Source organism: Sorex araneus, chromosome 3, assembly GCF_027595985.1.
Source record: "Sorex araneus isolate mSorAra2 chromosome 3, mSorAra2.pri, whole genome shotgun sequence".
Classification (NCBI taxonomy): domain Eukaryota; kingdom Metazoa; phylum Chordata; class Mammalia; order Eulipotyphla; family Soricidae; genus Sorex; species Sorex araneus.
Window position 1 is genome coordinate 69,024,681 of NC_073304.1, and position 25,495 is coordinate 69,050,175.

A 25,495-nucleotide genomic window follows, 5' to 3' on the forward strand; every position below is an offset into this window, starting at 1 on the left:
CTAGTAGCTTTGTACATTGTCATAATTATTTTCAACTGTATACAGTTATGAGCCATGACAATCAATTATTTCTTAAATTCATACAATAGTTATTTCTTAAAATTAAAGTTATTTCTTAAAATTATTTAATATATAAAATCTTTTGGAAATGAAGGTCCTGTTTTGTGGTCATTACTTTCAGTTCAACTAGGCATTAATTTCCTTAAATTCCCTTTACCAAACACAAAAAGACAATGAGGGATAGGAGAATAATTTAAATATTCCTGTGGTGCTTGTAATATGACAGTGCTGTGCATCTATTTCACTGCAGACAACAATTCCATATACCAAGAGAATAATTTTTTTCAGGAGACTCCAGCAGATAAATTTTTATTGGTGTAAATAATTCAGCAGCTTGTTATAATGAAACCACTTTACATTAAGCATTTCCTTGCTCTGTATTAAATGCACACAGAGATATTCCACTGGATACTACTAATATCTGATGCAAACTGGAGGTTTTACAGTTTATGATGAGTTGTAGCTCTTCAAGGAGCTAAGACCATTGCTAAGGGACTTGGCTCAACATTTGCCAGAAAAAGAAAAGCTAAGCAGAGTGTAGAATAAAGGAACAAAGAAAATAATCGAGCTTGCTGGTCATTATGTTGATCTGAGAGATTTCATAGTCATGATACATCTGGAGGTTAGTTTTTAAGTTGGTCCTTCAGGGACTCTGAAGGCGATTAAAATTCATATATTGCAACTATAATTCTCAATAAATTTTAAGAACCAGTAACATGCTTCCATATTTGGTAGGTCTCTTTTAATGTATCGCAGAGTGGGAAATGCTTAAACAGTCTAAACTTTTTAATTGAGATTAAAAATAAGTATAGTTGATTTAAAATCTGAAAAAAAAATTATGGAACCCTATAAAGTTCTTTCTGGTTAGTAGTTTAATTGTATAAATATTTCCTGATGACTTTTTTGTTTGTTTGTTGTTTTAATAAGAAATCCCACAAGTGACAATTTGTTCTTGATTTGATGTGTACTTAGTCTTAATTTAGGCACACAGGCACTGATCCTGAAGGATCTATTACCAAACTTCACCCTACAAACATGCCCCTCCCCACTCTCATCTCCATTTTTTACATGTAACAGGCTTCATACCGATTTTTGATGTACGGTAATTTGTGTCTTGTTTAATATTTTTTGTAGTTCTGTAGCATCAAAGGGTAACCCAAGGGGGCGTTTCAGCAGATTCAAATGCAGCTTATAAATATTTTATTCAACTTATGATTTAATGTGCTATCTTGCTCGTAGGGCCCAGTTCCAACTTTTCTAACTTCCCGTTTGAGTACATAGAAATAGAAGAAATCAGTAGTTCCAATTCTAAAACTGACAGTTTACCTAAGGCTGAAATCTGGTAGACACATGAAATACACTGAATATAGTTAAGGCATATGAGCAAAACATATTCAGATTACTTGACAAAAGACAGACGTCAGAAATCTCTTATTTTCCCATATTCTGACTCAGTGTCTTTGTTAATCAAAACTTTGGGCAGCTATACCCATGCCCCTGTGAAACCAATTCCTGCAGAAGTCTGATTAATACAGCCTTCTCTACTAGGAACAATTTTTAATTGCATTAGTACTAACAAACTAAAATTATTTTCATTTATAAATTCACAGTAGGATAGTAAAGGAAAAAGATTAACTTGTACTCTATTTAATCACAGTCTCCTCCCTGACTTAATCCCCTTTACTAATTTGGCATGGCATTGCAGATCATTTGCATATAAATGAATGTATATATTTGTTAAAAAATATAAAACTATCTTTTTATGCTTGTGTAAGTACATAAAATATTCTTTGTTGTCATAAATAAAACCATACAGCGAAATATACAATACATTTTATTAATCACATGCATAATATATATCTACATATGTTTTGGAAAATATTTTTACTAATATAAAAGAACATCTACAGTCATTATAATATTGAATTTCCAAGTTTCTTTAGTCACTTTTGTTATTTACATAAGGATTTTAATGTGTCTCTACTTTTTTATCAAAAAAACTATAGTGCTCGGGGCTGGAGAGATAGCACAGCGGGTAGGGCGTTTGCCTTGCACGCGGCCGACCCGGGTTCAAATCCCAGCATCCCATATGGTCCCCTGAGCACGGCCAGGGGTAATTCCTGAGTGCAGAGCCAGGAGTAACCCCCTGTGCATCGCCAGGTGTGACCCAAAAAGCAAAAAAAAAAAAAAAAAAACAAAAAAACAAAAAAAAAAAACTATAGTGCTTAAGTCAGGGGTGTCTTCATATGCATGAAACTTTCTTTAAAAAGAAAACTGATGAGCTTTTTTTTCAATATGACTTCACACAGAAATGGAAGATGATGCGCAATTATCTATGTACTTGACAAAATACAATGTTAAGGATCATTTTTCATCTATTGCTATCAAAATGCAATAATGGCATGTCTTAATTTAGTTTTATGCATTTTCTAATGGAATTAAACATCTTGTGTTTTTTATTTATCATTGCAGTTATTGGTAGTCATAGTTAATTTTTGATTTAGCTGCTTTTGTTGCCTTACTGCTGGTGCCCGCTTGAGCAAATCAATGAACAATGGGATGACAGTGCTGCAGTGCTACAGTGCTTTATTAAGGTGCTTTTAATATTTTTTGTAAGGATATCTTGTGCCAGTCAAGAACCAGTAATTTAAAGAAAATAACAGGGAAGGGAATGTGGATAGGAAATTGAGAGGAGCACTGTATTCTAGAAATTTTAGCCCTTAAATCATCAGAATTGGTGCTTTAAGAGTACCAAGTAACAATTGGAGCTAGATAGTTAAGTTTTTATAAACTCAGTTTATTCAATGTATGTAAAAATTAAACAGCAGTGCAAGAAAGATACCCTAGTTAAAGTCCATTTATACATAAAAATTGGATGGCTAATACAAATAAATATATGTATACATACATATATTTATAGCCATTCAATCATTATAGCATAGCTGGTAGGGCAGTTGCCTTGCACGTGGCTGACCTGGGTTCGATTCTTTCGTTTTTCTCGGAGAGCCTGGCAACTACTGAGAGTATCCAGCCTGAATGGCAGAGCCTGGCAAGCTCCCCATGGCATATTTGACATGCCAAAAAAGTAATAACAAGTCTCACAATGGAGACATTACTGGTGCCCACTCAAGCAAATCAATGAGCAAAGGGATGACAGTGACTGTGATACAGTGAATCATTATATATTTATAATATATAATAACATTTTCTCTTTGATCAATAATCTGAGTCAGATTTACAAGTTGAGATAAAGCAAAAGACAAATTATATTTCTTATTTAGTTTTATAAATTAAGAAACTATATTGTTTGGGTAGAGAATAAAAGTGCTAGGACATCAGGAATACTAAGAACTTGAAATGCTTAGAATTAAAATTTGATTTAATATAATTGATGTATTAGGGGTGACTGTTGACTGTAATGTAATGTAATTAATGTCATCCATGTAGAGACTAGAGCACATTGAGTTATTTTGATTTTAAATGACATGTAAAGAATTATGATAAATGATATTATGTAAAAGAACTGTGCTAATGAATGTAATAATGGTGGTGAGAAAAATGAAAAGCTGCATCTTAAATGTAATTCCCCCAGACCATTTCCTTCTTGATTCTGATAGCTCCAGCACAGATTCTAGACACTAGTATCACAGTAATTTTAGGGTAATAAAAAGGAGATGTACAGACTAATCAATATAGAATTAAGACTAAAGCATTGTTTTTGCTAAATAAAATATGTTGGTTCTAGTCTATAACACCCATTTAAGTAGCCCTACACATCTAATACACTGCATTTATTTTTCAAGTTTCTTAAAAAATAATTACAAATCTAGTTTCATATATTTAGACTACACATCAGGATTTGATATACCTATACATTTTGCACGTATATCAAAATGCTCGGTGCATCATTTCCTCACATAATTTACTTCTGTCTGTTTCACTGTGTGTTGTGAGAGTGCTTAATTCTCAGCAATTTTCAAGTATACAATGCATTAACTATAGTCATTTATCATAACTTCTTTTTAAGTGAAAGTTGTTACTCTTGATCTATATTTTTACAACCTGCAGGCACTTATCTCTCTTTATTCTATGTTTCTATGGAATTGGACTTATTATTTTAAGATTCCAAATGCAAGCAATATATAATATTTGCCTTTTTCTGTCTTAGTTCATTGTATAAAAAAAAGTCATCTTGGTTAACCTATGTTGTCTTAAACTCTTTAAATAATACTCTATTATATATATATGAAACTTTTTATCCATTCATTCTACAAAGAAATTATACATTATTCCCATAATCCAGCTATTGTTATTAATGCTGCAAACAAATAATTCAGCGCAGATGTATCTTTGAAATACTTATTTCATTTATTTTGGACAGATAACCAAGAGACTGCTAGATCATAATTTTTACATAGTATTTAAATTTTCTTTTATTTTGATTCTCTTTTTGGAGAACATACTTTCATTTAGCTTTTTTGATTTAGTAAGAATTTTAAATTAAGTGACATATATTGTTTGCACTAGAGTTTATTTCAAGAATACTTGAAAAACATATTTTTCTATTATCGTATAAAGTACTGCATATACATATATGTTCTTGCTAATTTCTAGTTTTTATATTCACTATTAAAAGTGATATCTTCAAGTACTAACATCAAATACATTCTACTTGTTCTCTGAAATCTGTCAATTTTTGTTCAATGTATTTGAAGTGACCTATTTTTGGTAGACATATGTTCATGATTTTATTTCTTGATACAATCAATTCTAATTATTTAATGTGATTTGCATTCTAATCATAAATTTCTAAAGACATTGTTTTACATCAGTACAATTGGATCATCACTTGTGCACAATATTTCTGTCCATTCTTTTACTTTCAATCTACTTGTGCTATTGTGTTTTTATTAAATCCAACTATTTATTTGTTTATAATATATTCATTCAATGTAGTCAATAAAATCACTCAGAAACAATTTAAATTCAATTTTATGAATGTTTATATAGCTGAATGTTTTAGCCAGAATTGGTCACATTTATAACATGAAAATTAGAGTTTTTGATTCATGTAAAAAGCTTCTGAAACAGAAGAGGAAAGTGAGGTAACAACAAATGTTTGGAAGCAAATAGTGGATGCAGAGAGAAGGTAGTAAAGAAAATGACAGATGTTGAGACAAGTGTTCACATTAAAGCAGGCATATTCTGCTGTTGACTAATGCCAAGGGGAGCACTTTATAGGGGTCTACAGAAGTAAAATTTTGGAATGTGAGCACATCTGCCACCTGGCCAATGACAATGAAAAGTTACTAGCTGTAGTGATTAAAACAACGGACATATGTGTTCTATATCTATTAAACATTATTTTTGAGTAAAAAAAATGTGACAAGCATCTGTGTAACTTTCCACTCACTTTATAACTAATAAAATCTTTAGGTGGTAGATAAAGTTTAAAGCCTACAAACCTATTTTTCTACATAGTTTCTAACAATATGAATTTCCATATTTAGGCCAAACTCAGGGCTTATTCCTGAATATGTGTTCCGAGATCATTCCTGATAGGGTTTGGAGTGCTGTATGTGGAGCTGGGTTCAGTCATGTGCAAGCCAATTACTTAATGTATTATCTCTGTTTCCAATAAATATTTTTGATTACATTTAGATTAAATGTAGTTTCTGTTCCCGGTGTGTGTCACTGAAAGTTAACTTTAAGACAAGTTTCTATTCAAAGTGTATTTTTGATATAAGAGAAAGTTACCTCCAGTAATGATAGGATCTTTAGTGAAAAAGATATCTAGAAGTACATGTATGTTAAATGAAATCTATTAAGCCCATTGTTTTGTTCTTTCTGCTATTTGATTGTGTATTTGATTTTTTCACATTCAATTTCCAACCATGTTTCTGGGAAGGCAGACTCAGACTAGCTTTTTAGGAAATGTTCAACTTAATTTTATTTCCTGTATTGATAATGTTTTTAATTTTAGAAATTAAAATCCATGTACAAAAGAAAAAATAAGACATTATCTGAAATGAAAAATTCATGTAATATATTTTAGTCACTAAATAATAAAATATATTATTACTAAGAAACATTAATAAAAGTTTTAAATGTATAATTATTTTAAAAATTATGTAATACATTAAATATGCTAAACTGTTGTGGTAATACAAAAACTAAGTACCTACATAACTTTACTCTTAACTTAAAACATTTGGGGGCTGAAGCGATAGCACAGCGGGTAGGGCATTTGCCTTGCATGCGGTTGATCCGGGTTCGATTCCCAGCATCCCACATGGTCCCCTGAGCACTGCCAGGAGTGATTCCTGAGTGCAGAGCCAGGAGTAACCCCTGTGCATCGCTGGGTGTGACCCAAAAAGAAAAAAAAAACCAAACCCATAATAATCAATCTCTATAAGACAAAGCAGAGAAGTAGGATATTCTGGTACGCATTGAAACTACTTTTACACATCCTCACAGATATACCTTTCCCCCACCACCTCAATTCTCAGAGGAATATATTCTGATAGAATTGATATGTATACATATTTATTAAATCAATTAAGGTATGTATATTATGTGTTTACATAAAACATGGGTACAATATATGCACCTTTGAAAATTTGTGATTTTTCACTTGACTTTTTTCAATGGCTGCCTGTTATACACTTTTAGTTAAATATAATAGATTAAATTTGTATATTAATTTATGTTCCCTTCTTAAATTCTAGAAAACATTTAGTAAAGGAAAATCACTTTATACCTAGGAAATGACAAAGGGGATGATAACTATGTTGGAGGAACAAGGCAGCTGGTATAGTGAGAATGGTGTAGTGATATGCTTTAAGAGGTAGAGAATAGTACTTATAAGCCAATATTACCACAATTTAAAGAGGAAGTGAGTCTACAAAATGTACTCTTAAAGCAGTGTGCTAACGATGACTAATTTAGCAAACAGAAAAATAGCCATAGTCTACATCTGGACAGAACTGAAAAAGGGACATTCCAAATATGATTTCATTTTATGAGACAAAAATCTTGGTATTATTTGCTTCTTTAAGTAGGCTAGCCTAAAATTGAGATGACAGGATGAGGGCATCAGAAAACAGATGAATTTTCTCATCTTAAATTCCTGTACAATTAATATTCCTTCACAACTGTCAGGGTTGGATAATGGTTAAAGTATTGATTGTATAGAGGTCTCAGAAAGGAATTATAGAATGAAAGAAGGCTGTAGCGATAGCGCAGTGGGTAAGGTGTTCGCCTTGAATCAAACCAGACCATGGTTTGATTCCTCTGCCCCTCTCAGAGAGCCCGGCAAGATAATGAGAGTATCTTACCCACATGGCAGAGCCTGGCTAGCTACCTGTGGCATATTCAATTTGCCAAAAACAGTAACAACAAGTCTCACAATGGAAACGTTACTGGTGCCTGCCCAAGCAATTCGATGAGCAATGGGATGACAGTGATGGTGACAGAAGTTTTCTTTACAGGACTAGGTAGTAGATGATATATACTGTTTCAAACTCTAGACATTCGTATACCATCAACTCTGGGAAAAATAACAATAACTATATAATAAGAGTTTGATTTTAGTGTGTGCACAATGGAACACTGTAAGACACATTACAAATATTTAATGTAATCTTACTGAAGAGAGTAGGTAAAGAATCTGACAATAGTAGACCTAGAAAAACTTAATACAATATGGAGATAAAGGGCTGGAGCGATAGCACAACGGTTGGGCGTTCGCCTTTCATGCGGCTGACCCGAGTTCAATTCTTCCGCCCCTCTCAGAGAGCCCAGCAAGCTACTGAGAGTATTGAGCCCGCGCAGCAGAGCGTGGCAAGCTACCCGTGTGTATTGGATATGCCAAAAATAGTAACAAAAAGTCTCTCAATGAGAGACGTTACTGGTGCCGGCTCGAACAAATCGATGAGCAAAGGGATGAGAGTGACAGTGACAGTGATGGAGATAAAATGCAAAGACTACACATAAATACCATATTATTACCGGTAAATATTTTTCTCACATCAACTCAAAAATTATGTTGCATATATAATTGTATTGAGCAAGTTAGGGCCAGAGGAGATAAAGTGGAGCAGTTATGGTGATCGTCTTGCATGCAAGTTGACCCTGGTTTAAATGCTGTCAACTGCCAGCAATGAATCTGAGGACAGAGCCAGGAATAAACCCTGAGTCCCACCAACTGTGTTCCGAAGCTAAAAACAAAAAACAAAAAAAACAAAAAAATTAAGTATACATATACTTATTATATTATCAAATGAATATTAGCTTTTGACCATTAATGAAAAAGAAAGAGGAAAGTGACAAAGGGAGTCAAATTTTTCACCCTGTGAATGGTAAAATACTAGTACTGAATTCTGGGGTTTTATCTAAAGTTGAGAAAACAGGGTAAACAAATTTTAATTTTTGGCAAAAATATTGTTATATAAGATTACATGAGAGGACCCTACAAAGAATGTGTGTATGTATGTGTGCAGTTTCAGTACTAATTTTTAAACTTGTTTATAATTCTGAAATATTCCACAATAATGAAAATATTTAAAGTGAGGATGGGAGTAATACAGTATTGGGAGGGTCTAACACTAAAGAGGACTGCTAATGAAGTGACATTTGCATGCAGACATATTTGAGCTTAGGGAATAAATTTTCAAGACTTATGGGAGAAGATTAATCTAAGAAGCAAGATTTATGTGTTGGTGTGTACTAAGGAGAACAATATTGTATCCATGGATAACAGTGGAAAGCAAATTATGTAGCACCTTAATGGAATATGATTATTTCTTAGAATTATATCTTGAGAGAATTGCAGGATTTTGAACAGAGAGTTATATGGCCAGAATTTATATTTTAAAAATATTCTGACTTTTGGTAAAAAGAGGATGTAAAGAGGCAAAAAAAAGAGGAGTAAGACCAATTACAAGGCATTACAGCAATAAAGAAGAGAGATTGGGTTGTACGATAGTGATAATAGTGATGTAGGTCATGCAGAACAGCCCATTTGTATATGTTTTAAAGGTAGAGCCAGCAGAAACGAATATTAGGCATAAATCGGGTTGTATTAGAAAATGAGAAGCAAAGAATTATTGCTTTTTAGGAGGGCTTATGCCTTAAATAGTAAAAAAATGGCATTTAGATTTTCAAAGACAGGGATGTTTTCAAGTGGAACAGGATTTGGAAGGGATATTATAGTTAATATTGGATGCATTACTACGAAATAGTTATTTATGTTTTTAATTAAAGATGTAGCATAGCCTGCCCTTCATATTTCATCGAAGTATTCCATCTTGTGAAAAATATTTTCAAAGTTTAGGATTTGTAAATAAACATACTGTTTTGTGAATTATGATATTGGGTGTTAACCATGGAAAGGAGAATGAGTGACGATATTCTAGAATTCTGCCTAAGGAGGTTGTGGGAGCTTTAATATTCTGGAAGCTTGACTCACTTCTGTTTCTCTTAACATCTTTTCAGCATTCTACCAAAATCAACAAAAAAATATATGTTCTAATCCTTGGGTGTACAGTAGTTTAGATCACGGTAATTTGAAGAACTAGGAGAGGAGGCTGTGATTTTTAAAATGAAAAGCATGGTGGTGCGTGTGTGAGAGCTAGATATATGTGAGCATTCAATAGCTGAGAGCTGTTCTCCTGGCTGGCTCATGGCAATGGACAGATGAAGAACCAGGGAATCGAGAAATAGGGCCCCAAGCTGATTGGTCATCGGTTGGTTTATTTCTTTCTCTTCCCCAATGTAATTTGATCTCTCCATTACAACACAATTGTAGTCATAGTTTGTAAAAAAATTACAAAGATGCGCATGCTTGCAGGGGTGATGATGTGTGTGTTGTGTTCTGTTGTTCGAGGGCTCTCGGGAGGCTCTCTCTCTCTCTCTCTCTCTCTCTCTCTCCTCTCGCTCTCTCGCTCTCTCACTCTCTCTTCCCGCCCCCCGCCCCCCCCCCGGCTCATGTTCGGTGCTCTCGAGCAGCTGTATATGGACGGGATCAGGATGGCTCCTCCTTGTGCTCTGCTTCTATGTGTGCCACTGTGCTCTCTTTTGTCTGTGTATCTCTGTCTCTGTCTCTGTAGTCGCTCTTCTGGTCTCTTCCGACCTCTCTCTGTCTCTGCTTCTGTGTCTTCTCACCACTCTCTGTCTTCACCTGTGTCTTCTCTGCTGCTTCTGTCTTGTCTCTGTTTTTCTGTCTTGCCTCTGCCTTTCTGTCTCTTCCCCACCTTACAGTCTTAGTTTATATAGAAAATTACATAGGATGGTGACACAAAGGTCGGTTGAAATCAACAAAGAAGGGTAAAGCCATTTCTCCAGGAGATTAACAAAATCTCATCTAAAGAGACTACTCTAGATTACTAGGAGATCCGTTTAACGGCTGGATTCCATCTAGGGTGTGTTGCTTTCTTCTTTCCTCAGCTAGTAATCCACTTAAATAGTTATAGTAAATTTACTTCTAACATTTCTAGCAATGTCATTCTGTTTGAGAACATTAAGAGATATATCAAACTAAAAGTTTGGATCTCCCTGAGGACATCTCACTATATATTTCAGACCACAGTCCTCAGGCCAGGTTGGTCTTCCTAACCCCAGCAGGGTCCTAGTCTCATTGCTTTTGGATTATGACAGCATTTGTCTATGACCATGCTCTCAACTTATAGTTGAGGATTGTGGTGCTTTGGCCTGGACCATTTCGATGCCAGAGTAGCTCTCAGCTTGCTCTGGGTCCATTCAGTCCCTCTACGGCACCCTGCTTTTGGGTTGCTAGGAACTAAGGGCAACTGAGTTGAGAAAGCAGATGCCCAGGAGTAAATATTATTGGAGTCAATCAGCTCCCAAGTTACAAAGGATAATATTAACTGTCTTCCTGTGTCCGTACAGAAAGGACATTACTTTAAGGTAAACTAAGTTCCCTGCAGCAAGGCTAAAAGGACAAACCTCATGTTATCCCTACAGTAGTTTTGGTTGTAGTCCCAGTCATCAGAATTCCATTATCCTAGCCTCCTCATAGACCTAAAGCCTTTTCTTTTGTTATGTGTTCTGCCTCCTCTCATCATAGTCCATAGTACCCCCCTTACAGCATAGTTATATAGCAATCATGAAGGGTAGGTGTATACATTGGTGAGGTTGAACATTGCCATAACAACAAACAGAGATAAAGCTACTCCTTCCGGGGAAGTTTTAGGAAATTAACTCAAGGATTCGATTTAATACTGAGGGTTCAGCACTCCAGATTACTAGGAGATCCACTCAAGGGCAGGAGTCCATCCAGGGTGTATTGCTTTCTCCTTTCCTCAGCTAGTTATCCATTTAAACAATCATGTAAATATTTCTAATCATTTTGTATAAACACAGTAAGAGATATATTAAGTTTAAAGGTTGGCTCTTCCTGGGGACATCTCAGCTCTATACTCCAAACCATAGTTCTCAGTCCAGGTTAGTCTTTCTTAAGCCCAGCAGGGTCCTTATTCAATTATTTTTTTTGGGTAATGAAAAAGTCATGACTGAGTTTGTCACATGACCATACTCTTAACTTATTATACTTATGGTGCTTAGCTTGCTCCCTTTCAATGCCAGGGTAGCTTGCAGTTTACCCTGGATCCCTCCAGTCTCTTCGTTGGGAACCTGCTTTTAGAGTACTAGGAACTAAGGGTAACTGAAGCTTAAGTCAAGTAAATGTGGATGTCCAGGAGTAAATATTGTTTCAGAGTCAATTAAATCCCATGTTACAAAAGCATAGCACAAACTGTCTTCTTGTATCTATGCTAAAAGGATATTACTAAACTATGCAAGTGATATAAAGGAGAGAGAAAAGCAATATAGGATTATTAGTGCTTCATGGAATTGGGTGTGCCTCAGGGGCACTGCTGTGGGAGTAACTCAATAAACCTAAGCTCCCTACAGGAGCAAGGACAACCCAATGTTATCTGACAGAGACAAATGAAAAAGTAATAGCAGAACTCAATCCAGATGATTGAAGTGATTCTAGAAGGTGAGAGCTACTCTTTTCAGTGTTTCTGATAGTTGTAAGAATGATAGCCGCTAGACTGTATATATCACTACTGACCTAGATAATCATTTCTGGTTATTTAAATGGGGCTTAATAAAAAAAATTAAGAATTAGACACGAAGTACATAAATATTTTTACATATTTATGTTATTCATAATACCTCATTAGTGTTTTATTTATTTAGAATATTTTCTTAAAAGTTATTTAACATATTTTAAAATATTCCTGACATTGGTTTGAATATAAATGATGCTTTATATGTAATGAATATACTAATATAGATAGTGATTACAAATTCACTAAGACTATTTGCCAAATCTAACATTAAAATTTAAGTTTCATAGTTAGCTTTGAAGCCCTATTTAAAAACCATTTTCACTGAAGTAGATTATAATAGGTGTGAGATCTATTGTGGGATGAGTCTCAATGTATATTAACTTTGATAGCTTGGATATTATAGTAGTGGATAAAGAATAACAATTAAAAATATGGAATGTCAATAATTGAATTTTATAAAAATGATCTTATACTAATCACATGTGGCAATTGTGACATTTAATTTCAATTACAGATCTATTTTATTTACATTATTATAAAATAAGACACAAAGAGTCTCTTGCCCACGTGCCTGGATGTCTTCCCTGGGGCCCCTCGGAGAGGATGGGATCCAGCTTCCCTTCCTGCCCTGAGCAGAGTCCCTAGTGGCCGAAGACCTCTGGAGCCTAGCCACAGCCATGCTCAAGGCCCCTCTCCAGATGTTCGGAAGAGCTTCACGCATGAAGGTACCTGCAGGGGAACCCTGGTGTGTGGGACCAGGGGCTGAGACCTCCAAGCCTGCTTGGATTGGGACTGGGCCTCCTCCGCCCAGATTTTCCATTTTTCAGTAGCTAGGCAGTCACACCCAGGGACTGCCCTCTGCGCCCTGTATTCCCATCAATGGCCAGCATCCAGAGACTTAAAAGCAAGCTCACAGAATCAACATCTTATAGCCTAGTTCTCCCTCTTGGAAAATCTGGCCAACTACTGAGAGTTTCCTGCCCACATGGGAGAGCCACGCAAAGTCCCCATGGTATATTCATATGCCAAAAGCAGTAACAAGCTTGGTCTCATTCCCCTGACCCTGAAAAAGCCTCCAATGTGGCATCATTGGGAAGGACAAGTAGAGAGAGGCTTCTAGGATCTCAGGGCTGGGATGAATGGAGATATTACTGGCCGCTTGAGAAATTTGACGATCAACGGGATGATGATGATTATAAATTATATATTTAAAATAACAAACCTTCAGAGAACCAGTGTTGGCACTTTGGAGGTAGAAGTGGTATGAAAACATTGTACATCTAATATACAAACATGTAAATTAGTGTAAAACATGTTACCTTAATAAAAAATGTAAATACCGTGGTTTAAAAAACAAATGCATGATTAAAAAAGCAGTCTTAAAATTTTAAAAAGGTTTCCATTAGTTGCTAAAGGGTTTACACGATATATTTTTACATCTTGTATAATTTCACATTAGTCAAATTAAGAGCAACATTCAGATACAAAATAATAAATTACTCATAATGTGTATCATATATTCTACATATGAAAAATTAAATCACAATGCATTTTATAAAACATGTAAATTAATAATTGTAGGGTACCAGTGTTAATGAACATCTACATTTACATGCTGATGTTGAGAAAATAAGAAGATCAAAAGAAATTATTTAATAGCATATTGACACACACGAAAGTATTTTAATATTATAGAGATCTTTAGTGTTGCATCTGCCTTGTTATATACATGTGTTTATAATTCCAGATGTTATGTCTAACAATCACCAGGGCTTGTTAACAGTGAAATGCATTTTAAAATTATTTTGTAAAAGCAAATTTTAATGTTTGAGTGATATTGAAAAATCACCCTCATAAACAGAAACACACACACACACACAGCTTTGTGATAAAGATCACACAGAAACACATCTTTCCCCAGAAAATTCAAGAAATGATGGGATAACAAAAGCCTATTTCATGAACACACATTATTTTGGCATCAATGCTTCAGTAATTCCTGATGTTTCTCCTGACAATAACTCAGATTGTTGCAATAAAGACTGTATGTTGATTATTTGGATACCTGTCATGCATAACTGGAGGGTGGCTGTAAAAAACAGGATTAATCAAAGCAGGATTATAATTTTCTGCAACACCTGTTTCGACCAGCTGCCTTGATTGTAGATTCTGTTCCTCTAGTCCTCCCAAATTACACAATAAAGCAATTTAGAAATCAGCGGAGAGTCCAGTGTCACTGTGCCAGAATGGAAGTAGAGCCGAGGAACCTTTGAGCTACCTGATTTAATTTGTTTAGATTATTCCATAAAGAGAACAGCCAGCAGATGATATAATCTATTAGAGTCTCCCGAAAAAGTTTTCACTTAATATTTTTATGCCATTTTTTGTTTGTTGTTTAATTCAATTTGATTACTTGTGAACTTTGAGTATATAAGTTAAATGTAGCCATAGTTTCAGTCCTGATGCCCATAGTTAGGGAAACAACAGTTTAACAGATATAGAAAATATCTAAGGCCATGTGTCTAGAAATGTAAGAAAACTGTGAAAGAAAAGTGATTTTTTTCGATGTAAACAGTGACATATGAAATATTTCTTTGGTTCTTGACATATGTAACATAATTGAAGATTCATTGTCAAATATTTTAAAGTATATAAACAAATAAAAATTCTGTCATATGCAGTTAAAATTTTATACCACTATTTATACCACTTATTACCTATGTGGGGTATAGAGTAATATGAAATGTAATAGTGAGAGCATATTTATATATTTTTATTTGAAAAATTACCCACATATAATGTGCTTTATGATGACACAATGTTAAAATGTCAATTTTTCATTTATCTCATTTACTTGTCTATGAATTGCATATCTTGATCTAATTTAAAAATTAGCAAGTATACTCTAGTGCCTAAACCTACTGTTTCTATTCCAAAATGAACCACAATCATATTATGAACCACAGTCATATTATAATATTGACTAATATAATTAAGACACTTGATGTGATAAAATGATAATTATGTGGTTAACAAAACAATGATTGGCAAAAATGAAAATATACTTAGCCACTAAGCTGAGAAGATTTTACATTAGCTCGTTAGCTTTGTACTCAGGATGGCTTCTATAATAAACTATCTTTCCTTCCCATTGATTTGCTTTGAATGATGAAGTATCTTTAGAATAAATAAATTTAGAAGTCTTAGTTGGTACTTAGAGTCAAATACTATCAACTATAATTTCATAGTTGTGAATTGTAAACATTAGTATTATAGTTAAAAATGTAATATAAAAATGAGAAAATAAAAGTCTTTATTTCTAAGTTATTTATTTCTAAATAATAAAAGATATAATTTTAATTGTTCAATTTTAGAGTTCATTTTAATATAAACCCATTTATCAGACCAAGAACAGATGAGCTCATATGTATACATACATACATGTGGTGTGTGTATACATAATGAAATACTATTTAGTCTTAAGAAAAACAATGCTGCTTTTTTACAACAATACAGATGAAATTGAATGGAGTCATGCTCAGTGATATAAGTCAGGAGAAAGATAAGTATCACACTACCTTACTCATGTGGATACAGAGAAATAAAACAAGATTTTTTTTGTTTTAAATCAAAATCAAATGTAAAAGACTGTAGATTCAGACCATAGAACTTAAGTAACTGGTGTGTGGGGTGAGTTTAAAGGAGAATTCCAGTACCTGTTCTTTATCCAGGTACTTATTAGACTACAAAGATCCCATATAGACTCAATTACTATAATCTACATAGAAAATTAATCTAAATTTCTCCCTCTTGGTCTTCACACCTGCCTTTTCTTCTTATATTCCTACTTCATTGGCTAAAATTCTAAACCAATAATTGACACTATCATCTTTTGCCTGTTACTCAATTTAGCACATAGCCCCACTATTCTTTCCTGTATAGCTTCACTGCCTCGATATTCACTTTGTAGTAATCACCATCTCTTGATAAAATTCTGCTTAACCTGTGACTTTGCATTGAGAAGTTAAATGTTAAAGTTAAACACATAATCATGCTTACTGATATGACTTTAAATTTGCTAACACTAGTGTTTACAGGATCTTTTATCAAGCTACTCATTTCTTTTATCCAGTTCTTTTATTTTCATTCATTGTATCACTGTCATCCCATTTCTCATTAATTTGCTTGAACAGGCACCAGTAACATCTCTATTGTGAGATTTGTTGTTACTGTTTTTGGCATATTGAATACGCCACGGGTAGCTTGCCAGGCTCTGCCGTGCAGGGGACATACTCTCAGTAGCTTGCCGGGCTCTCCGAGAGGGGCGGAGTAACCCGGTTCAGCGGCGTGTAAGGCAAAACGCCCTACCCGCTGTGCTATTGCTCCAGCCTGTTATTTTCATTATTCATCATTTATCCATGTTCTTCAAATGTTTAAGATTTCCATATCTCACAATTGATGAAAAGTCTCATTTGACCAAAATATAGTAAATATAAGTTTCTACCTTCATATACACCTTCTGTGTATTTTCTGCCCATATTTACTCTTCATGACCCTATGCATAAATTCTTTTTATATTGTTCCTAGTCAATACTGCCACTCTAAATCTAAATCTCTGAACTTCTCACTAACTATTGCTTTTTGTTCTCACAAATGTTATTTTCATTGCTATTTCCATTCATAGCAATTCATCATTCCTACAAATACAATTTCCCATTTTTGGGGGGTCTAGGGGGAGGCATGGGGCCACACCCAGTGATGCTCAGTACTTCTGATTTTGTGCTCAGGGGATTACATGTGGTGCCAAGGATCAAACCCTTGATCTTTGTCTACCAAGTGTAAGGTAAACACCATATCTCCTGTACTATCTCTCAAGGCCTTACTTTTCCCACTTTAATAGTAATAACATGCATTTTTTTATTAACTAGAAACTTTTCAAATAAAATCATTTTATATTACTTCTTCTCTAAAGGCAACAATGATATATGAAAAAAATTTCCATAAAAAGTTTTCAGTTGAACTCCCATTCACTTCTTAACTCCAAACAGTTCTTGTCTCACCACTGATTTTCAAGGTCTTTAATAAACTTTGAATTCTTAAATGCATAGGGGTTTTTTGTTTGTTTTGTTTTGGGCTAAAGCCAGTGCTGCCCAGGGGTTTCTCCTGGCTCTACACCCAAGAATCACTTCTGGCAAGCTCCAAGTTCCCTCCACCATACCTGATACCAGGTAAGAAAGGAAAACCAATGTTATCCTACATACACAATCCTAATGTAACTACAAAGATTTCTAATTACAATTTCCACTCCTTATCCTTTAGGATAAAATATATGGAATATGGAGGCATTCTCAATGTTCTTATCTACCCAGATAGGTTTTCTGGATTCTAGTACTGAATTTTCTTTGGACCAACTTCCATTATTATTGTTTGTCTATAGCTACATAACAATGACATTGCTTTTATATATTACATTCTTCGTTGAAATTTGAGAAAAGCTTGAATAGTAATAAGTTAATGTAGAGAATTATTATGATTCTTAGAGGAAGGCAAATACATTTTTGATTTATACTTAGGTAGAAAAGCTTCTATGCATACATAGATTTATTGCTTTTCTCCCAATATATCTAAGTTTAACAAAAAAGCGTATGTGTAACTTACAAAGAAGAATTTTATGAGATTCACAACTTCATTTTCACAAAAATAATAAATGTTAGAAGTTCTATGCCAAGGAACTATGAAGTTTCATTTGTTTATTAAGTTAGATAAGCATCATATTTATTATGATTCCTATTTATTTTGTATCCTGCTGAATGAAACTTCTGGGAATCAGGCTTTCTCTATTTTCTATTCTCACTTTGCAAATTAATGTAAGGTTAATAAAGATGTTCACAAAATCCCAATTCTAATTATTTAGTTATCAGTACCAATGATTTCCTTGGAGGCTGGCATGCTAACTATTCCCTTTCTTTACTTTTTCATTAAGTATCATTGTGGTTTTACTAAACTCAAAATTTTATTTTGAAGTAAAATATACATCTATTGTTTATTGATTTTGGAAATTTATGTAGAATTAGTGATTGTTTAATATTTTAATGAAAATGGATGTTATGGTTTTATATAAATTTAAGAATAGTCTGTGACTTGAGAAATAGTACAACTCATAGTACTCTTTTCTTGCATGCAGCTGACCTGGATCTGATACCCAGCATGACATAGGGTCCCTGGAGCACCATCGGTTGCACCCCCAAAACAACAACAAAATGGTTGCATTTTTAAAAATTGCTATATATAATATTAGAGATAATTTTAATTTAATTTTTTTTAACTTTTTTTGGGTCACACCAGCGATGCTCAGGGGTCATTCCTGGCTCTGCACTCAGGAATTAACCCTGGAGGTGCTCAGGGAACCATATGGGATGCTGGGAATTGAACCTGGGTCAGCTGCGTACAAGGCAAAAGCCCTACCCGCCATCTATCGCTCCAGCTCCAGAGATAATTTTAATAAAAAATAACTTTACTAAAACTTTTAACTGACTTTTTCCAAAATAATAAAGCTATTTCATATTATATTGACATAAAAATATATTAGATGTTGAAAAGTGTATTGAGTATTCATGATAGAATACATAAACCAAGCCAAAAATGTAGTAATTTTGTCAAATAGTTGACTGAAATTGATTAGGAAACTTGAAAATATAATTATAAAACAGGCATAATTAGGTACTCACGTATATCATTTTCGGGGAGAACTAAATATGGCAAGTTTTGTAGTTCCACTTTAATACATTATACTTTGTCTTAGTAAGTTTCATTCCTTTTTCTAGCTTAGCAGCGCACAAAATTTTGAAACACCACAAATCTATTCAAACAAGTTTTATATGTGTCTATATAACATTCAGTTAATTATTGCATGAATTATGAATTTGTTATTGCATAGCTCATTTTAAAAAGATGATTATAATTTTTATCTCTAAGTTTAAAAATTTGTTCACATCATTTTATCATGAATACTTAGACTTTCTTTATTTCATTTTGTCTTTTTAAATAGTGCTCAGAGCTTACTCTTGCTTCTGTGCTCAGGTGTCACTCCAGGTGTGGCCTGGAGGACCATATGAGGTGCCAGTGATTGAACCTGGGTCAGCCATGTGTAAGGCATCACCCTACCTGCTATACTGTCTCTCCAGGCCCTTTATAGGGTTGTTTAAACTCTTTCATTCCATTCATCTACATATTTAATTCTTTTGTTAATAGCTCTTTCAATTACTACACTAAAATCAGTACTGGTAAAAATGCCAAATAATTTTAATACTCAAAATTGTTAAGGTTGGGGAAGGTGGGAGGCACCGGCCCCTCCCACCGCTGCTGATATATGACGCTGGGAGCCGCACGCGCGTGCGGCTCCTCCGCAGCTGCACGAGCGTGAATCCAGACCCAGCTGAACCAACTTCAACATGGGCAGCTCCTTGCAGATTGTCTCCAGCCAGAGAACTAAGCTGCGACCCCATGCCCACCCAGGAGGGGAAAGGTATCTCTCTCTCTCGCCTGTCCCTTCCTGGGGATGAAGGGCGTGGGGACGCCATATTATGACGACCACAGATGGGGTTTACAAGCTTGCAAAGATCGAATATCCAGAAGAAATCTCCCTGGACTTAGTTGTTAAAGTACAGATATACAAACCCGCGTGGCCACTACTGCGGCCGCGCGACCTCATTTCTCTTCACAACAGGTCTGTCTCTAGTGGGGTGCTCCTAATAATAATGGTGAGGTTTGTGTTGAAATATTGAATGTAACCAAAGTAAATAGAAAGTAAAGTGAAATTTATCAGGTGGTGGGGGTGTGCGGGGGTGGGCGGGATGGGAGGTGTACTGCGTGTTTTTTTTTCTTTTTTTGTCTTCGGTGGTGGGATATGGGCACTGGTGAAGGGATGGTTGTTTCAGCATTGTATGACTAAGACTTAAGCCTGAAAGCATTGTAATTTTCCACATGGTGATTCAATAAAATAAAATAAAAAAATTGTTAAGGTTGATGCAGCCATTTAATGGCCATATAAATTTTGCAAGCCTACACAGTTTTTTTTCTTTACAAACTGGTTATTCTGATTAGGATTGTGACGTATATCAAAATGTAGAACATTGGAATCTAATATTTAAAATTAGATTTTCTTCTGTTAGGTCATCTTTGCCACCCCCCAACAATGAATTATCTGTATTTTTCAAAATTTAAGTATTTCACTTATTTACTATGAGTGTTTGGATGGGGGTGGGAGGAGTGTTGGCACCTTTGGTTGTTCTCATGCTTGCTCCTGGTGATGTACTCAGGGTTCATTCCTGAGAGAGCTCCAAAGACCATATGTGGTGACAAAGATTGAACCCACGTGACTCCATGCAAACACCTTAGACCTGTAAACTCTCTCTAGCCCCTTACTGAAGTATGCATGCCTTTTTTTCTATTTTAAAAAATGAACTCAAGTCCTAAAAATGTTGATTTCTACTGTTTTAAAGTATAATTGATATTTATATACTGTTAGTGTGTAGGATGACATTACTTTGTCCTTTCCCTCCTTGCCACAAGTAGCTTGTCCCGGTTTTACCCAGAGTTTAGGCTTACCCCAGTCTCACCCATCAAGATGTTCCCGAATCTCTCCCATCCCTTTGTTTAGCTATAATTACTTCTCCATGTTCTCTTCCCCAAAACAGTTAATCCGAGGCTTTCCCTTAATCTGACTGCTAATTTGCAAGGTCAGACCTTCCTAGGATACTGAATTTATATTATATAAGTTAAGATTGCCTTTCTCCTCTTCTTGTGCCTTTTGAATTATTTACTTTAAAGCTATGACTGTTTTGTATAGACACAAAAAGACAATATTATGTTTTTATAACTTAGGAATTAATTGGCCTCGAATATTCCCTCCCGGGCCTCTGCTTTCTCCACTTGAGCCTCAGTTGCCCTCAGTTCCTAGCACCCCAAAGTAGGGTCCCCGACGTGGGACAGGAAGGATCCAGGGCAAGCGGTGAGTTATGTGCTACCCTGGCATCGAGATGGGCCTGGCCAAAGTGCCTAATTCTTAACTATAAGTTAAGAGCTTGATCATAGACAAATGCTGTCATGATCCAATAGTAATTATGAGACTGGGACCCTGCCAGGGATAGGAAAGACTGATCTGGCCTGAGCACTGTAGTCTGAGATTGAGATGGCCCCAGGAGAGCAATTCTATAAGCTTTAATGCATCTCTTATTGTGTCCATACAAAATAATTAATATTATGAATTCTTATATGTTTGCTGGCTGAGGAGAAGAGAAACACGTTCATGGGACTCCACCCTTGGGTGGATCCTCCTGCTGAAAGAGAATTAAGTCCTAGGAGAAGCATCCCCTAAGGGAAAGGACCTTACCCTATTGATGGTGACCACACCTATGTGTACGCCCCAACCCCCTCATGCTGTGGAGATTTAACTAGGCTGTGAGAGTGGGTTGGGGGGCCAGATCCACGAGCCAGATCCACGGGCCAGATCCATGAGCCAGATCCACGGGGCAGATCCACGGGGAGAGATCCAGGAGAGCGGGAGAGAAGCGGAGGGAGAGAATGAAATAAATGGATCGAGCAACCAGTTTGGCCTTCTTCCTTCTTCCTTCCGTCGCCTGCCCTCGACCGACGGCACACAGCGGTTCTGGGGCACCGGACTCGGGCGGTGAGACAGAGCCGCCTGGAGAGCCCGCGAGTGCACGCGCCCCTCGGCGTGCTTTAGTTTTTTACATTAGTGTATGATGGATTTTCACTAAATACATGTATTAGCTTGATTACTGTCTGTATTTTAGATTTCTCAGGATCTCCCATATCAAAATCACCTTGCTACGAGTAAAGAGAGATTACATGTCATTAATTTGTTGAAATACCTGGGATTTGTTATGTAACATTGAATAAAAGTAGTTAAATCATGCATACTTACTTTATTTTGATTCTATGGGAAAAACAACCTCTTACAATTCTCTTGAGTGTTATGTTGTAGGATTTTCCATAGTTGTACTTATCAGGTTTAGACTGTATTCTTTTTATGTTTTAAATAAAATTTTAATGATTTATATTTGAATTAAAATATTATATAAACCACTGCTAATGTAGCTTTACTCATTGAATCCACCATACAATTCATGGTATCAAACTGAAATTCTCTACCTTTTTCCTCTCAGCCCCATTCCCCCATATCTATGGGAACTATTAAACTTTAAACAGTCTATAAATTATTGTTGTTCTATATTGTTTTGACATTTCTTGACTTATTTATAGTCTGCATATGATGCCACATCTAGTAATTATCTTTGGTTTTTGGTTTTAGCATATAACATAAATACATCAAATTTTGCCCATGTGCACCAACTCAAAATTTCATCCTTTTAAGTACTCAATTGATATTCCATTGTGAATATTTACTATAGCTTCTCTTTCTTTCTTTCTTTCTTTCTTTCTTTCTTTCTTTCTTTCTTTCTTTCTTTCTTTCTTTCTTTCTTTCTTTCTTTCTTTCTTTCTTTCTTTCTTTCTCTCTTTCTCTCTTTCTCTCTTTCTCTCTTTCTTTCTCTCTCTCTTTCTTTCTCTCTCTCTTTCTTTCTTTCTTTCTTTCTTTCTTTCTTTCTTTCTTTCTTTCTTTCTTTCTTTCTTTCTTTCTTTCTTTCTTTCTTTCTTTCTTTCTTTCTTTCTTTCTTTCTTTCTTTCTTTCTTTCTTTTTTGTAGCAGCACAAACTTTATTTATATAGAGTCTCCAGGCACTAGTTTTCTTTCTCCTGGACAGTTTTTGTTCCCCAGAGATGCCCAGTGCGCGGGGGAGGGGGGGAGGGGAGCAGCAATGAGACCCACTTTGCGACCAGCAGGGGCATCTCTGAGGAATGGTAAAGGGTTTGCCAATATGCTGTGCTTACCACCTCCGAAAGGATGTTCCACGGGGTTCATGGCAACACCCCGCACACGGGGCCAACAGTTTCTCTTTGCCTTATAGTTATGGTAGGCACGCCCGGCCTTCAGTATGGGCTTGTCAATGCGACCACCTCCAGCCACCACGCCGACCACAGCTCTGTTGGCTGAGGAAATGACCTTCTTAGAGCCGGAGGGGAGTTTCACCCGAGTCTTCTTGGTCTCGGGGTTGTGCGAGATGGCAGTGGCATAGTTCCCCGAGGCGCGGGCCTGCTTGCCTCGGACACCAGGCTTCTCCCGGAGGCAACACACGATGGTGCCCTCCGGCATGGTGCCCACTGGGAGCACGTTGCTGATGTTGAGCTGAGCCTTCTTGCCGCAGTAGACAAACTGGCCGTGGATGCCCTCGGCAGCGAGGAACAGCTCCGTCCGCTTCTTGAACCGATAGGGGTCCCGGAAGACCAACTTGGCGAGGGGTGCGCGGCGGCCTGGGTCCTGGATGATGTCCTTCACGATGCCTTTGATGTAGCCTTAGCGCTCCGCGAAGTCCAGAGCGCGCAGCCCGGCGGCAGCCTTGCGGTGTTTCACGTGCAGCGCAGACCCAGCCAGCGCCCTTCCTCTGTCGGTGGGTCTGCAACAGAGCAAGGCCGAAAGAGTAACCGTGGCGCCTAGGATCGGCCTTATCTTCCCGCGGCTTACTATAGCTTCTTTAAACAGTTATTTTTTGGATGTGCATTTTGGTAGTTTCCACGTTTCAACTATTGTACATAGTTAACATAGATGTGAAATTTTCTCTTTAAATTAGTGCTTTCATGTTCTTCAGGTAACTTTCTAGCTGTGATAATGCTGGATTGTAGGGTATTTCTATGTTTAGATTATATGGAATTTCTATTGAGTTGTATTCTTCAATTGTTTTATTTTAATGTATGAGTACTGCTCTTTATTCAGTCGTTGATTAAGCTGATTGAATTGGGCATGATCTACACATTACTTTTTTTTTATTATTAAATCACCGTGAGTCACAGTTATGAAGCTTTCATGTTCCAGATTCAGCTGTACAATGATTGAACACCCATCCCTCCACCAGTGCACACTTTCCACCACCAGTATCCCCAGTATATCCCCCATCCCCACCATCCCAGGCCTCACCCTGCCTCCAAGGCAGACAATTTCTCCAATATTCTCTCTCTACTTTTGGGCATTATGTTTTGCTTGAATTTTCCACCCATTCAAGCCTGACTGCAATGGGCAGATGAGAGATCATTTATTGTCCACCGCTCATTTTGAATATCTTGGGTGCTGCAGCCATGTTTTTCTGGAATTCTAGATTGTAAATGGTTGGGTTACCAGAGCCATTTCTATAGGGAACATTTTGGGGGGGATTTAATTGGGTGTCTCAGGACCAGAGCTGTTATTGCACTAAGATGGTGCCCAGAGGCACATTGTGGGTGTAATAGCCAGGCCAAGCAGCGAATGGGGAGCAGGGGGAGGGACAGCCCAATGCCTCTGCTGCCATACAGCATGGAGATCTAGTCCTGGAACCTGCATACGAGGCCCTTGCTTGTGGAAGTTCTTGGTTCCTGGGAATCCATCTGGAGTAGGTGGAGAGAGTGCACCTGCTCCATCTGGGATGCTCTGGTGAAAGTGGTTTGGTATGGGATCTGTAGAGATCTCTGGCTCTGTGGTGTCTACTGTGACTCGATGCTGTGTCTCTGGATCAGGGCTGTTAGTTTGCTAAGATGGCACCCGGAGGCACATTGTGGGCATGACAGCCAGGACAATGAGCAGGCAGGGAGCCAGGGAGGGAGAGCCTGGCACCTCTGCCGCCATGTTGCATGGAGATTTAGTCCTGGAACCCGCATGCCTGGGCTTTGCTTGTGGAAGCTCTTGGTCTCTGGAATAAGCGGGAGACTGCACCTGCTCCAACTGGGGTGCTGTAGGATAACATTGGATTTGTCCTTTCAGCCTTGCTGCAGGGAACTTAGTTTACCTTAAAGCAATGTCCTTTCTGTATGGACACAGGATGACAGTTAATATTATGCTTTGTAACTTGGGAGCTGATTGACTCCAATAATATTTACTCCTGGGCATCTGCTTTCTTGACTCAGCTGCCCTTAATTCCTAGTACCCCAAAAACAGAGTCCCGAAGAGGGACGGAACAGACCCAGGGCAAGATGTGAGCTACCCTAGCATTGAAATAGCCCAGGCCAAAGCACCACAATACTCAACTATAAGTTGAGAGCATGGTCATAGACAAATGCTGTCATGATCCAAAAGTAACGACAAACTAGGACCCTGCTGGGGTTAGGAAGACTAACCTGGCCTGCGGACTGTGGTCTGGAATATATAGTGAGATGTCTTCAGGAAGAACCAAACTTTAAGTTTGATATATCTCTTACTGTGCTCATACAGAATTAAAATTGATAGAAATATTAGAA

The 25,495-nt window shown here is 36.5% G+C and overlaps 1 pseudogene; it reads right to left on the reverse strand.

Annotated features, from left to right (window-relative positions):
* Positions 1–22,915: 22,915 nt before the first annotated feature.
* The window catches only part of LOC101557911 (60S ribosomal protein L8-like), a 164,340-nt pseudogene continuing 161,760 nt past the window's right edge, over positions 22,916–25,495 (reverse strand).